Source organism: Rosa rugosa, chromosome 3, assembly GCF_958449725.1.
Source record: "Rosa rugosa chromosome 3, drRosRugo1.1, whole genome shotgun sequence".
In the NCBI taxonomy this organism is placed as follows: Eukaryota; Viridiplantae; Streptophyta; class Magnoliopsida; order Rosales; family Rosaceae; genus Rosa; species Rosa rugosa.
The window spans coordinates 29,370,461-29,384,549 of record NC_084822.1 but is presented as its reverse complement, the minus strand read 5'-3'; the positions used below and the strand labels follow the sequence as shown (position 1 = coordinate 29,384,549).

The following is a 14,089-nucleotide window of genomic DNA, read 5'->3' as shown; positions in this document are numbered from 1 at the left end:
GGAGGAGTTGGATTTGGACCGTAGGGTATATCAATGATTTCTCCTCTTATCTATTTTAAATGGGATGTGTATTGAAACCGTTTGCTCTTGAAAATTTTATTCCGTTATTAAAATATTATTTTTGGTTTTTCAGGGAATCTCATAAGCAATTAATTATAAAGTCTGGATGGTTAACCTAAAGAGATGTTGTTCGTGGACTCGAAAGCGTTTAAACTGAAAGTATTCAAAAGAAACAAATTATTCCAAGCACGAGCACGGCCCCTTTTGCACGCGCTTACGCGCGTGTAGGAAGGCTAGTAAATTATACATATAAAAAAGATGAGTTCACTGTTCATTCAGCGTTACTGTTCATTCGTAGGCAGAAAGACGACTCTGCCCTCATTTGGATTTTTTTTACGCCTCTGCCACTGACTTTTTTTTTCTTCTTCTCTCTTCCTCCAGTCTCCAGAAGCCTCCTAGAGTCCTAGACCGACTTTTTTGCTCTCTCTTCTCTTCTCCGGGTTTTGCCCTCACTTTTTTTTCTTAACTATGGCTCTGCGATTCAGAATCCTCTCTTTTTTGGGTTTTTTTGCTCGACGCAGAGAGAGAAGAGTGCAGAGGAGAGTTTGTTTCCGCTGTGCCCAGTTGTTATTGCTGATGAAAAACATCCCCGGAGATTGGGGTTTTGATTGCTGCATCTCTTATGGCGATCTGGAGTTTTCAGCAAAAGAAGAAGGGGTTTTATTTTCAGCAAAAGCAAACTTCCAGGTAAATTTGGATCCTTTAGAGCTTTTACCTTGTTGGGCTTTTCTGAAAAATCTGATGACTCTGAACTTTTGTTCTGGGTAGAAAATATTGGACCGGAGGGTTGCTTTTTATTAGAAATAGAAGAAAGTACTTAAAGTTATCATACATGAAGTTTTCGTTAAAGACATGAGTATTTTAAAAAAAGCCAGCTTTAGTGATAGTCATTGATTGCTGTATCTGCTGTTTCTAATAGTATGTTGAGTTCATTTTTTATCTAATGGATGGAATTTTCTTCCACTACTTTTGGATTTAATTCCTCTTCAAGGTTATCATTGAATTAGTATTTTTCCAATTGTGTAGATACTTTTCATCAAGTGAAGAGCAAACGTGAAAGAAGGAAAGAAGACAAAGCTTTGACAATGCAATTGTTGGCTGTCCCTTGCAGCCAAAATGGAGGAGATTAATGTCCCAATCTCCCTTGATTTACAGGTTAGGCATTGGTATCATTTTAATTCGATTTTTCTATAACTTTCTTATTTGAGTCCTAAAGATTTGAGCTTTCAACCAGTGGCCGAGTCAAATTATGTATTTGAGGCAAGTAGTTACTTCATTCTCATTCATAGATTGCTTCCTCCTTAAACTCAATGAGGACAAAATCCCACTTAAAGCTTCAATCTTTAGAGCAGTTTAATCAGTTTGAGCAAAACCAATGGTACCCAATTTTCCGTCTTTCTCAATTGTTAGAAATTATGTAGCACCCAGTTTCCATATATTGCTATAATATTATAAAATTAGTGGTGAGATAAAGAAATAATTGTTGTACCAATTATGAAAGTAACGCTGATGTTTGTGGTGGGTTGGAATTCAATGCAGGAATTGACTTCTTGGAATTTAAACCTTCAGAGTTTGCAGCAGCAGTGACCATTTCTGTAACGGGAGGAAGCATAGCATTAGATTACACTTAGAATTCAATCTCGGTGCTTATCCAACAAGAATCTCTTGATATTTCTTTGCAGACTTTCTTTATTATATATTGTATGTTGATCATTTTGACAATCATCTAATTGTAGCTTATCAATGGTGATTTGGATGAAGCAAGGAAAGAGCAAAAGTCAAAACTTTGAACATCAAAGACAAGATAATGTTGACTGGCAAGAGACTCCAGTTGCAGGTACTTATCATTATTTGACAACCTCCTTTGGTAAAAAAACAAGGAAAATAGCCTGTTGATATATACTTTCTTATTTAAAAGTTTATGCTACAATTAAAATTGATTGATTATTTTTCAATAATCATCTTTAGAGATCTAGGTAAAAGAACTTAATAAACTCTGCTAGAGATCAAGGTGTTGCATTTTACTATAGTAAAGTTATGCCAAACACTATACAGGTAATGGATGTGAATGAAATCTGATTGCCTCTGCTTCACTTGCTTTTAGTTCGTACTTTCTGGATGGAAATTGCTAGCATGCTGATCTTTTTAAAGCTGTTTTCAGTTTGGCTGTGAACACTGAAACCAGGGTTTGTTTATTGTTTAATTTTTATCACATGTTTCAGTCTTCTCTCTCTCTCTCTCTTTTCTGTGTACTTATTTATAGTTTAGGTTCTTTATATAAATTATCTGCAGGATTGAGTTTGGTTCTGCATATATAAATTCAAAAGATTCCAGTGAATTCAATTTTTATTCTTTGGTTCGTCCATTGTATTATTCATGCATGTACAACATAGTAGAACATCAACATCATCATATGAGAATGATTTCCATGACTTGATGTACATGTATACGACCAAGAGAGGAATAAATGAAAGGAAACAAATGGTCATCTCAGAAGAAGTGAACCAACTGCTATTATGTTGTTGGTACTGACAAAATTACTACTAGAAGTTCCTCATCTGCATTCCCTTGGAGCCTTGAACATAATTTTTATTTTATTTTTGCTTGGTCTCAACTTTTAATGTTGATTAACTCTTTCTATTCATTGCTTTATAGGTTGGAGCTATTGTTGGACTTGATCAATATGTCAACTACTTCAAAATTCAGTAAGTTCTGGTGATTCCTAAAATATAAGTTTTTTTTTTTTTTGGACTGACACTATCGTTTTCCCGTTGTTTCCCTTTTTCACTAGAAATTTCATTTATCGCTGAATGCCACTGCATCTGATTCTAAGATTTGTTAGTGACATTGGTATATTTGCGTGCCAATGATCTCACTGAGGACAGAGCCTAGAGTTTTATTCAGTACTAAGGGTCAAATTGCCAATGCATCTTAGTTGACAGAATTCTTAGTTTACAATGCTTTGCATACCAATTACCTTATTGAGGACAAAGCATAGAGAAAAGGCAATACCAAGATATATTGAGCCATCCCCGAAACATATTACTGCCCTCGCAAGCCTTCCTTTGTTATAACTTGAGGTTCACATGGGTTTTAGATCCTTTGCTTAACCAAAATTACACCGAAAGCAGTGCTGCAATTTGAATATGTGCCAAAAGCTTATATCTTGCTGCAATCTCATCATGAATTGATAAGATCCTACTGGTGTTCTAATATTTATATGAAGTTAATATACAAAACATTAAGATAGAAAATCTATTACATTTTGTTTCAATTTGGTTTGATAGAGTAGTAAAGCCTCCCTCAAGATCAGAATGGTGTGGATTCCAGTGATTGTGATGGTTCTGTTTGTTTCTTACACCAGCATAATTCAATGCATAGAGAGCTCTCTCATTATCTTTGTTCTTTTAATGCTTAGTTTATGAATTGATTTTCTTGGTGTAAATTCACCTTAGCAATGATTTTGAGAGATAAAATTGTGGCTTATAGTTTGGTGCTTCTAATATGAATGTGTAGATTCTAAACTATAGAGGGCCTGTTTTTGGTTTTTCACTTAAACTTCAATATCTGTATGTTTGCAGGCTGAGGATACAACAGAGGATTAAAAGCGCAGAGCTCAGGATGTTAACCAAGGAGCAAGAAAATGAACTTCCGAACTTTACACCATTCATTCCATTGATGTCTCCCGTGGTGAGTTTCCTCTCTGAACTATTCTGTTTCTATTTTGATGATGCCCGCACTCTGTTATTAGTATTTAACTCGATGCTTAAAACTTTAAGATTATATACAATGATATGTAATTAGAGAACGACGATTTTTCTATAATGCTTCATTTGGCAACTGATGATCTTTTGTACCAATGGTTCTTATATTGCTTTTTGAAGTTCGGGACTGATTATGAAAAGAACAATTTCAAAAGTATTAAGTAAAAAGTGAAGCAATATAACAAATATTAAGCTAATGATGTCAATAATAATGTCTTTTCCAGTTTCATTGACTGACTTGCTTTCCTGTCAAGTTGTAGTGAAGTTGATCCCATAGTAGCATCCTTCTCCGCAGGAGCAGTTGGACTGATCTCAGCACTGATGATGGTTGAAATAATAAGCAAAACACTGCAGGAGCATCAGAGATGTAAATATTGTCTTGGAACTGGTATAACCTTTATGTTCTCAACCCTTTTGAACTTCGGCCAGTTTATGAATCAAAGTAACAATAGATACTCACTTTCAGTTTTAACTAGAAAAATAAATAAATAGAAATAAACTTTTTCTCCAATGTAAATCTGATTTGACAACACCATAGGAATATTAATCATTTCCATATTCTCATTGCTTCTGCATAAATAGATCTCCTCTAGAAAAGCAGCAACATGGAATTAGTACTACATATATATGTTTTCTAATAAAGCAATTGTCCAATAGGATTAGGTTAGAGTCAAATCAAACCTAGATATTATTTATTCTTTTAGTAAGTGAACTTTGGTGTTTGCAGCTTATGGCTCATCTTCTGATGCAATGACTATAATCCAACAAAGATCTCCTGTTGTTAAGGTACATTAGAGCGTTTTACTATACATTAAAACTGTTTTGCTTTCCTGTAGTAGTGCTCCTCTACTTTTGAATGTTTTGAGGGGATCGCATTAACTCTATCATTAAAATGATAATTCTAAGCAGGGGATGATGATTGAATTTGCTAAGAACTCAGTTGATTATGTTACTGCCAGCGCCCAGCGGAAAGAAGCATGTTATTGTGTTTTCAAGCTTAAACTTTCAGGGGTGGCAGAGAATTAATGTACCTCCTTTGTGCTCTATAGCTTTACATGACTTCTTCTGTTAGTAAATATGCAAGCATTCTTTTTTAATATAAGTCGATACTTACTTGCAAAGAGTTAGATTCTTTTGTAATGTGTCAAATGACAAATTTTTCAGTTATTGATTTTAGCTTTACGATTGTGATCATTACTACAAATTTGAGAAAAGAAAAACCCGCAGCATTGCGCGGGAGTACTATCTAGTATATATAAAAAGAGAGAGAGAAGAATAAAAATACACACACACACACACATATACATACATACATGTATACTCACACACACACACACATATATATACATATGTATAAAAGAGAGAGAGAGAAGAATAAAAACAAAAAACAAAAAAAAATAAGTGAGGGGTAAAATGATAATTTTGGATCAAATTGTGTGAAATTTGAATGTTTGGGGAGTTATCTGTTAAAATTGGAATAATAGGGACTGAACTGTCGACGCACCAAAAGTTAAAGGGGGGATCAGTAATTTTCCCATTTAATAACTAGGAAAGAAAACTTAACCAACAAAATGCAGTGAAAATATAGCTGCAAACTTTTTTTAGGGTTATTATCACAAATGGTACCTGAACTTATCTTCTATTTTATCGATGGTACCTGAACTTCAATTTTGATCACAACCAGTACCCGAACTTTTCGATTTCATTTTAAATGGTACCTAAGGCCACATTCGGTCACTATTCCGGCCAAAAAAGCCAAATCTAAAAAAAAAAGAAAAAAGAAACAAGTTCAAGGCAAGTATATTACCAAAAAATCATCACTATATATGATTGCAACCCTTGAAATCATCAAAAATCATCACTATGATTGCCTCCCATGCCGTTTTTAGTCGGAATAGTGACCGGAGGTGGCTCTAGGTACCATTTAAAATGAAATCGAAAAGTTCGGGTACTGGTTGTGATCAAAATTGAAGTTCAGGTACCATCGATAAGATTGAGGTATAGTTCAGGTACCATTTGTGATAATAACCCCTTTTTTTAATATCATTGTAATGATAAGAATGAGTACATTGCCATGCCCCAGACCATATGACCACCATAGAAGATGATGGTTAAACTATTTTACCGTGAAAGTTATTCAGAGAACATGAAAATTGGAAATACATAAATAAACAACTGAACAATAGATCCTTTGGTCAAAGACCATGCTAGGAACTAATGACTTGAAATATAATTCTTCCCATTATGCAACAACCTGATTGAAAAGCCGTATGCGGATCTGCAGAAAGAATAACAAAAGCTAAGTTTAAGTGTTGTTCCAGAAAACATGATAAGTAACTATAAAAGCTGAGACTGATTACATAAACCAGCACAAGTCATGCCATCTATGCAATGAGCGTGCAATACTAAAGATGGGTAAAAGATAAAATGTAAAGATTAATCAAAATTGCAAGAGAAATACCTCAGGAAGTTTTTTTACAGAATACTGAATACAACATCCAACCGTGCATCGAGAGTGTTGTCATGCACAATCTTCCCATCTCGAGAAGCCAAGACTACACCTCCAGAACTAAAAAATGGGAAATAATCATCAGCGAGTTCTATCATTCATGTTCTTTCAATCAGAACAGAAATTGTTTGAGAAGCTATATATTAGCAAGCCAAATCAAATCTTGTCCTAAATGTAAGCTGCTTCAAAAAATAATTGGAAACAGAGAAATGCTAGTTGCGACTCATACGGTCCTAGTTCATCAAAAAAAAAAATCATATAGTCCTAGTTCTACTATGATTGCATCTAGAAGGCCCATAACTTGGTACAAAATTAAGGCAGACCAAGAAACATACTAGGAATAATTTAAATTGTGGATGTGTTGTAGCTTATTCAGGTTCCACATCACATTAGTTCTATCTCCTGTCACGAAATAGCACATTAGCTGATCAAAAACAGTTAAACACCAGCCAACTAACCAAGTATATATATGTTTTCATATAGAGAAACCCTACAGAAGGCCACTACTCATAATACAGATAAATATCCAAGCATCATAATCAACCACTGCATAGGACCATAGAAAACTAAAACATTATCACAAAATTAGACCATTTAGCTAAAAGCTTCATCTGGACTGAAGGCAACTCAATTAACCAATAAAGTGATAAGCAAAACCAGAGCTTTCTTTTAATTAGTACTTTGCACTAAATATAGCCTTCACTGTGCAATCATTTGATTGTTATCAAGTATACAATATTAGAACCAAAATATGAGCCAAAAGTCTGTTATTATGAATCTATGATCAGCACGTGGATCCCTAACTAGTAGCCTAATATGGCTTGAATTTCATGTTGGAAAAGGATGCAAGCCATTGAATTTCAAAGGCACAGTTCCGTATATCTGTTTTCTTCCTAGCATATGCTCTTTTTCCCTGATCAAACTAATCAACTAATTACAACCCACATCCCGTGCCTACTACAAATCCAAGATATGTGTTTTCCTATAATCCCTCCCAAAAATTAAAATTTCACATGTCAAGACCACATGAAAAATTTTCAAGTATTGTAGTCTTGAGTAATTGACATCCAGTTACCTTTATGAAATGTAGTATTCTAACACAGTTCTAATCCTAGTTCAAGAATATAATCTGAGTACGAAAAGCCAAACAAACAATAAGCGAAGGTCATGTACCATGTTTGAATCAAACAGTTCTAATCCTAGTTTGAATCACTGTAGAAAATCCACAATGGAGAACACATTCTGTTTAAGTTGATTGAAAGGAGGTATAACCAAAGCAGAACCAGTAAGAATAGCGCTAAGAAATTCTTGAAAGTGATCAACAAAGATTATTGCTGTCTTGAACAACAAAACCTCCTCTCCATTCAGTGGATACAATTCTTGCATCCACAGAAATCGATTCCAAAGACCTTGTTCAGTGCCACAAACACCTTTCGGCTTCCCCGTCGAGCCCGAACTGTACATTACATAACAGAACAGCCTCTCATCCTCTTTCTCACTCTCACGCCTACACTCTCCTCCATCACTCACTGTCACAAACTCTCCACCTATAGAAAACCACACGGAGAGTAGCCTCTGTTTTGGCCAGGAAGGGTCCAGAGGCAGAAACGCCTCACCGCACCTCAAAACCGAGAGCACGGAGACTATGTATTCCATCAAAGGTGGCATATATAAGCCGAAAATTCAATGCAATGCAGAGGTATAGGTAGATCATTACATCATTTGAATCACTCTGTCAAGCAAAACAGATGAAACTCTCGCAGACTAAAGCATATCTTCATCAAATCCAATGCACCTATCCCAAATTAACCAATAGATTTGTAACTCATAATCATTTGATACATAAAATCAGAAAATGTGTATAGTAAAAATCAAAACAGACCTGAAATTTATCGATTCGGAAATCGTAGATAGAGGCGAGAGAGTCATCGTCAATCATTTCCTCGCCGAACTGCTTCACATCTTCGCAGAGCTTCTCCACTCTCTGCCACCTGAATTCCTCGTCCCGAATCGCCGACTCTGCATCAGCCACAGACGACTCCATTTCAATTTCATCGTCGCTTTGTTCGAGCCCGTCGAACATCTCGCTGGAACTCGTCGAAAATCTCGCTGGAGCCAATCGAACATCTCGCCGGAAATGTCATTGTATTCATCGGCCGCCACGTCTTCATCGTAGGTTTTGGGATTTCTGATCAAAAATAGAGAAAAATTGAGCTCTGGGATTTTGAATATAAAGTCATAGACATGTTTTAGGCTTTAAGGGCAGAATGGGAATCAGAAAAATTAAAAACTGACTTTTTTTAACATTATCTCATTTTTTTTTTTTGAATAGAAGTTTAATATCAATAGATCAAACAGCCAAATGGCTATAGTCTACAAAGCTTACATAAGAAAGCCAAAGTCAAAACGACTACCCTATCTAAGCTAAAGCAAACTACTAGAGTCTCTGATGCGCTCGCAAATATGCAAGCCTATACAAAGTAATCAAGCCTCGCCTCCTACGGAAGAAATATTCAACTAACCCTTGCTTGCCAGGCACGCAATTGTGGTACAAACACTGATTAGAAACGTCATAGCAGACATATAGAAGCCTCATCACCTTGCAATAGACTTGAAGGAAATAAAATGCAATTAGTAAATAGCTATCTCCTTCCCTTTCGGGTTGGAGCCTGCTCCAGCACCTGCCTTGTCAAGTTTGGGGAAGAGCCTTTTCTTTGTTGCCCTACTCTCTTCTCCCTGCTTTGCTTTCTTCTTTTCCCCATAGGGTAGTTTGTTTCTACTACCTGCAGGTCTCCCTCTTTTTTTCTTTACCTGGAGAGGTTGCTCATCAGTTTGCTGCACTGGTACCAAACCGAGCTGTTCCGGTTCCAAGTTCAGGTTCCTTTTGCCAACAGCTAAACTCAACTTGAGCTTTTTCGGAGAAATGGTGATGTTATCATCCTCCCTTTGTCGTCTCTTCCCCATGATGCTGTCAGGTACAGTCAACATCTCAGACAATTCACGAATGTGAGCTTGACGTCGAGGTCGAGTCATCAGGATGGCCGGATTGTGGAGCAGCCGCTCCGGCAGTTGGTTGGGAAGCATAGTTCGGAATACCACCTCCTGTCCTCCCATGGAAACCCTAGACCGGATTCCTGCAGTCACTGTGCTAACCGACGTCGAACTCGAGGTCGGAACATTGCTCCCAACAAGCTGCATCTCCGGCACAGGAACAGCAACCTCCTGTGGGGCACCTAAGACCGTGCGTGCTGCACCGTCGGTCTCCTCCAACGGAGGGCCAGAGCAGGGAAGGCCGACATGAGTAACCAGGCCGCAAGTCGAGCAACGCCCAAACAGTTTGTCAAACCTAAATTTTCATAAGAACTCGACCTCATCCTCCACCCAGTACCAGCGTTGGAATGGCAGCGGCCTGTTGAGAGGGATCTCCACCCTGATGCGATATTTTCCAACTTTCTTGGCCTGTTTGTCGATCTCCTTGAAATCTCCAAGAGTAAATCCGATCAAGGACATCACCCTCTCAGAACGGAATGCAGGCGGGATGCCTTGCAAAGTGATCCAGTACGAGGCTGTGGTGAAAGGGACCGAATCAATGGCAGCCACCCCATCATAGTAGGCTAGGGCAACCGGAGCATGATTGTACCCCCATGGCGCTCCCTTCCATATCCGATCCCGATCGGTAGCGTCAGAGAGGGTGAACAGAACCCTCAGTCCCTCCGCCTCCTCTACACGGAGTGATCCATGCACCCGCCAGGCATTCCGGAACATCCCCAGAAAAGATCGATTATTGTACTCTCGAGCAGTGAGCAGCTTGCCCACCATAAACACGTCTGCCTGCCGCAGACCCTTTCCTTGTTTTGGTCGCAGATCAACATGCTTCCTTCCCTCAGCAATCGCAAGAGATGAAGCCAGTCGAGCAGCCATGGCATCAACAGAAGACATTGTTGATGTTTGCACAGAAGCACCGCCGAAAACCCTAACCCTAGAGAGGAGGCGGCTCTGTTTTAAAAAGAGAACTTTAACATTACCTCATTATTCATAAGGACTAAATTAATATTATTAACAATTTATTATGGACCTTTTTATCAAGTGGGAAACTAGGTGATATTTTTATCATTTCACTCTCTAATGTGACCTTTTCCATCATTTCCCTTTATAACATTTATAAATATTAGTTAAGATGGTTATATTCAATTAACTATCTCTCTAAATCTCCCAAAATTAATTGTTGTTTAACAAAGGAAACAAAAATTAAAGAAAATAAAACTTAGGAAATCAATTACAAAAATGAGATAAGTTGTATGTTATAGACTAAAGAAAAACATATTTAAAAAATAGAAAAAATAGAAAATTATTAGGGCTTAATTGGGCGGGCTTAAAGGGCCGGGCTTCATTTGCATGACCCTTACCCTACCCTATTTGAGAAAAGGTAAGGCCGGGTAGGGCTTCGGCCCTACGGGCCGGGCGGGCTTAGGGCCTAGGTAAATGAATATATACCCTATTCCAAAACTCAAACAACGCATCTTTGGCAAGCACTTGAGGTTTAGTAGTTGAACCAATCACAAGAACCCGACCTCCCTCCCATTCAACCGCCTGTTTTTCCTTGATAAATCTATTTTTTATCCGCACAATTCTATCATCCGAACCTTCAATTTCACACTCCATAAAATATGGTCAACATTATCTACAAAGATAACCGACGGCTGCTTACTTTTGGCCACCCCAAATAGGGCAATTATCAAATTCTCACCATTTTCAATTTCCAATGAAGCAGCATCAATTTTTTTTTTTTTTTTCAGAAAACAAATGTAACTTTGCACTAAACACGTAATAGGCGATTATTGTTTCTTTTCTTTCCTTTTTTTTTTTGAAAGAAACTTTTTGTTTGACATTTTTCCTCAAATGAGCAGAGACTAAATGAATGATTAGTTACCACCATTTGACCTAAATCGTAAGTGGAAAGTTGTGAGTTTAACTCTCGTAACGGTCTACTATAAGAATTTTGTTTGTTGAGTTTGATGCCCAATTTAGATATTTATTAAGGGTTTTTGTCCATTTACCCCATTTTTTGAGATTTTTTTCCCACTTACCCCATTAAGTTTTTTTAATTCCCTCTTACCCAAAACACTCTAAGGAGGTCTTCCCTAATACCCCATTAAGATTTTTTTTTTGTTTTTAAATTTTTTTTAATACCATTTTACCCTCACCCCTTTGAAACTTAGAGAGAGAGAGAGAAAATGGAAGAGAGAGAAACCATAGGAGACTTCGCCGGAGCCCGGTCACCGGCCGCCGGAATCCGGCCACCGACTTCGCCGGAGCCCGGTCACCAGCTGCCGGAATCCGGTCATCGATCGCCGGATTCCGGCCGCCGCCCACTGAAATTTGCTGAAAATCTCACCGGAAAGGTTTTTTTGCCCCCAATAGACATCTATTGCCCCCTAATAGAGGGGCAATAGACCTTTATTGCCATCCAATAGACGTCTATTGCCCCAATAGTCTATTGTCCCCTAATAGACGACTATCAGTCATGTATTGCCTCCCAATAGACGACTATCAGCCATATATTGCCCCCCAATAGACTACTATCAGCCATATATTGCCCCCCAATAGGACTTTCAGTCGCCAGAATGAGAACTAATCTCCCTAAATTTAGACAAATAAAACTTTGATTACAGAAAAAAAAACAAGAAGATTACATCAATTCAAAACGTCTATTGCCCCCCAATAGCCGTCTATTGCCTCCCAATAGACGTCTATGGTTTTTTTTTTCTGAACACCACTGCAATGAAAATAACTACCTCAAACCTCTCTTCCGCCACCGCCTCCTTTATCAACCTCTTTTTTCTTTTTTTGTCAAACCTTCATCAACATAATAAAGAACAAAGGGATTAAAGGGCATTCCTGGAAGCCATTAACTAGGAAGCTGCTTGTTTCAAATAAGAAGCTTCCCAAATTGTATGCCCGTGGTTAGAATCCTAAAAACCATAATTGATTTCAATGGAAAATGAGAAGCCAAAATAGTCTCGGGAAGTGCATAGTATTAAATACCAAAGTGACATATTTGGCTTGTACCAAAAAAAAGAAAAATAAAAAAGTGACATATATGGCAGGTGTCTCTTATATAACTATTGGTCTTCTGCATGCACTACCAAACCACCGATCAAAACCCCAAACAACAAAACAATCACACCTAAGAAGCAGCTGCAAAATTGCAAAAGTGAAAAAGCAAATCGAGTCATATCTATAAATATGAAACCTTTATCATCATCCTCAGCTTGATCAGGAGCACCAAAAACACCATTTATGCATTCCCGGCTGAAGCGAAACCCCAATTAATAACCAGTCCCAAATTTAATTACCAGGAAATGGAATGCGAAGGTCGAGAGAGCAAAGAGCACAATCCTCCAGGTAGTTTCTCCGGCCTTGTCGCACGGCGGTTTGGCAACGCCGGAGGGAATCGGCGTGCTTCCGGCCTAAACAAAGAGCTAGGGTTGTATTTGGATGTGAGTCAGGTCGGGTTTACCGACGAGTACGTCGAGGATGAGAGAGGATAGAGAGACTGAGATCTGAAATAGGAGAGAGATAGGGGAATAAACAATTTGGTTAAGGGTAAAATTGTTATTTTGCCTCAAATTGGGTTAGTGGGAATAAAAATTTGTTGCTGGGGTAAGTGGGACAATTTTGGCTGATTTTGGTGCTTTGGGTCAAGGACCCTTACCCCTCATATTACAAATTGATGCTCAGTTTTTAAAGCGACGAAAATCTAGAACAGAAACTCTAAAAAGACTAAAAACCTAAAGCGAAAAAAAAAAAAAAAAAAAAAAAACGCAAAAAGTAAAAACTCCTTATCCCTACACTGCCCTAAAATCAAATCACTGTCATGAACATGCCTAAGACCCTCTTGGTGTACGTCGCTGTGAGATCTCGGAAATTCAGTTTTCTATTTTTGGAAAGAAAATAAGTTCGAGCTATTTAATACGGTGTATGGACATGAAGGTCATTAGACTTTCTCATAGATACACATTTCAGTTCCCATCATTATATGGATATGTTGAATAACCAACCAATAAATTAACAGGCCACCCACATGACACCACAGGTTCAAAATGCCAAATCATCTTTCTAGATATTTTAGTTTTTGATCCATATGAACTTAATCGATCAATCTCTATGAGTTTCTGAAGAGCAAATTATCTACAACTATAAGAATGATCTAAGACCCTTCATTGAATTTAATAAGAATGTCAATCAACGTATGAAAATGCGAGTTGAGTGATGAAGCAATGGTCTCTACTTAATGAAGTAGACCTAGAAAAACAACCCTTAATTTATGTTTCAACACCAGTTAAGATCGAGCATTATTTGACACTTTGAGAAAGCTTTGCCAAAATGGATGATGAAGTAGTGGACTTCTATAAGAAGTTCACTAATCCGTCGGCTTGAGGAATCCATGGCAAAGGTTGATGAACCAACAGAGTTTAACAAAGCACTCGTTGGATTCCTTTAAATCTTTTATTTATTTATTTTCTTTTCCGCGATCCCAAACAGGCGTTGAAAAATATAAAATTAGATCAATAATACCAAATATTTACTTTCTCATTATAACCTAAAGTCACAATAATTCAGTTGTTAGGGGTGATCCCGGAACTAGATTGCAATCCCGATAGAGCTAGTGCTTTAGCTGGTACTTACACATGTACTCTTACCACGTTTGGTTCGCGGAAAGGAAAGGAAAGGAAATCAATTCCTTGCTCTTTCC

General features: G+C 37.6%; 2 long non-coding RNA genes across 7 annotated transcripts; one reads left to right on the top strand and one right to left on the bottom strand.

Moving 5' to 3' along the window:
* The first annotated feature begins 467 nt into the window (after positions 1 to 467).
* Positions 468 to 4,982, top strand: LOC133738562 (uncharacterized). Of its 4 annotated transcripts, none has more exons than XR_009860164.1 (9): positions 468 to 747; positions 1,087 to 1,215; positions 1,600 to 1,703; positions 1,797 to 1,897; positions 2,716 to 2,765; positions 3,642 to 3,750; positions 4,120 to 4,212; positions 4,552 to 4,610; positions 4,734 to 4,982. It is a non-coding gene; the product is annotated as an uncharacterized LOC133738562 (long non-coding RNA). The 4 variants fall into 4 exon arrangements; XR_009860163.1 differs by having other exon boundaries at positions 4,085 to 4,212; XR_009860162.1 differs by having other exon boundaries at positions 4,079 to 4,212.
* Positions 4,983 to 5,127: 145 nt separating this feature from the next.
* Positions 5,128 to 8,546, bottom strand: LOC133738563 (uncharacterized). 3 transcript variants are annotated; one of them, XR_009860168.1, is made up of 5 exons: positions 8,216 to 8,546; positions 7,507 to 8,128; positions 6,669 to 6,735; positions 6,286 to 6,393; positions 5,128 to 6,102 (listed from the first exon to the last, which is right to left on the bottom strand). It is a non-coding gene; the product is annotated as an uncharacterized LOC133738563 (long non-coding RNA). The 3 variants fall into 3 exon arrangements; XR_009860167.1 differs by having other exon boundaries at positions 6,669 to 8,128; XR_009860169.1 differs by lacking the exon at positions 6,669 to 6,735.
* Positions 8,547 to 14,089: the final 5,543 nt, after the last annotated feature.